The following is a 2,234-nucleotide window of genomic DNA, read 5'->3' on the forward strand; positions in this document are numbered from 1 at the left end:
AACGTCACATGCTAATGTAAAAAGCTGTTTTTTGATATAAATATGAACTTGATTGAACAAAAAATGCATGTTTTGTATAACATAATGTCCTAGGTGTGTCATCTGATGAAGATCATCAAAGGTTAGTGCTGCATTTAGCTGTCTTCTGGGTTTTTGTGACATTATATGCTAGCTTGAAAAATGGGTGTCTGATTATTTCTGGCTGTGTACTCTGCTGACATAATCTAATGTTTTGCTTTCGTTGTAAAGCCTTTTTGAAATCGGACAGTGTGGTTAGATTAACGAGAGTCTTGTCTTTAAATAGCTGTAAAATAGTCATATGTTTGAGAAATTGAAGTAATAGCATTTCAAAGGTTTTGAAAATCGCGCCACAGGATTCAACTGGCTTTTACGTAGGTGGGACGAATTCGTCCCGCCGGTCCCATAGAGGATAAGCAGACTGGCGACCTCGAGCGCCGGAAAGGGAGCATACGTGACAAATGGAAAAGAAGAAGAATCTGTGCGCTCTCGGATAGTAATAATAGTTCATATGGTGCTCTTCGATGTCCCAGGTTTGTGGCATTGATGAATAAATAATGTCATATTTACTTAACGAGTCCACTGTGTGGCTCTATAGATGGATTAGCTGACAACTTCTCGAAAACGATACACGTGCTTCAAAGGGGCAGAATCATTGGCTTAGATTGTTGATAACGTATATATAACTATAATTTTGTCTCCAATGTTTATTGAAAACATAAATAAAGTTGCACGATAAGCACTTGTTGTCTCAGATGCATTGCTACAGCTAGCTAGAATTTTGCCATATTAGCATAGATGTGACGTCAGTCAAAACACGTCAAAACAAGTCATGGGATCAAGAGCAAGATCAAACAATCTGAAACGAGCCACTTATGATGGCAGTTTCTGGTCATTGTTGCTAGCTATCTGGCCATCGTGACCACTGAGGTATAGCAAGAAGGTTTTGCCCTATTGTTGAGCCTCGTGGGTCAAGAATCAAAACGCAATTGGCTAACTTATTTCCCAACATGATTTTAATTAAAGCAAACTTTAACTCCCTAGAGTCGATTGACGCCCCAAAAAATCCCCATCAAAATCCGTCAATTTAAGATAGACATTGTGTCTCAATCCACCGCATCCGCCTATGTCGCACTTCTGCATTTGTGGTGAAAGTTGGAAGAGTAGTGTTTGTCTAACCATGAGACATCCCTCTCACGAAAACTTCTGTAGCGTCCGAACGGTTTGTCCTACAAAACTATTACAACCCCATGTGTCAGGGGACTCGTCTGAAGTCGGTACCATCCATTTTCCAACTTTTGTTTGTAGCGTCTGAACCGTTTGGGCTACATAAATAAGATGGTGTTCTACGTTTTGCTCTGTGACCCACACAAGTGTCACGGGACTCGTCTGAGGGTAACCGGTACTGGTTTACATTTTTTTATGGAAGTGTGAAGGTAGTTTTGTGCCTACCCCAAAAATTGGTTAAATATTTCTTATATCTCATAGATAAAGGACAAACGCTTCAAAACCTTGTTTCTTATGATACATTTTTTTACTGTCTTTTTTTTTAACCATTTCTAAATGTGTTATTCAATGCATTTCTCTGGACTATAGTAGTAAAGGCCAAATTCAATATTTTAACAAAATATTATTTATTTAATATTTTTTATACCGAAAAAGGCCCTAAATTATTTGAGCAAATAGCTAAATGATCCATAGTATGACCATCTTAAAACAATTCCATGTCAGAACCCCCCCCCCCCCCAACGGCTTAGAATGTTTATTAATGAGATAAAATATAGGAATGATAAGTTGTCTTGAAGTATTTTTAAACAAACTTAGATTACCTAAAATAAAATATGAACAGTGACGTCACGATAACAGAATGACGCAATAAACCCAAGTCAAATGAATGACTCAATGAGGCCCGAGTAACAAACAGTAACAAAACCGTCCATTTGTTACTTGTGCATCGTGTCATTCATTTGACTTCGGCTTAGTGCTTCATTTTGTTATCGTGACTAATGGTTCATTTCTGATATATAGCTGGATGAACCACTGAACTAGGAGGTAACAGCCAAAATAAAGTTAGCATCAACATAAAGTGTTGGCATTGATTCTACAATTGTCTGGAACTCTATAAGACACCATTCTTCCAAGAGAAATTACATAATTTAGTGTTTTGTTGATGCTGGTGGAAAACGCTGTCTCAGGCGCAGCTCCACACACACTTT

Source organism: Salmo salar, chromosome ssa14, assembly GCF_905237065.1.
Source record: "Salmo salar chromosome ssa14, Ssal_v3.1, whole genome shotgun sequence".
In the NCBI taxonomy this organism is placed as follows: Eukaryota; Metazoa; Chordata; class Actinopteri; order Salmoniformes; family Salmonidae; genus Salmo; species Salmo salar.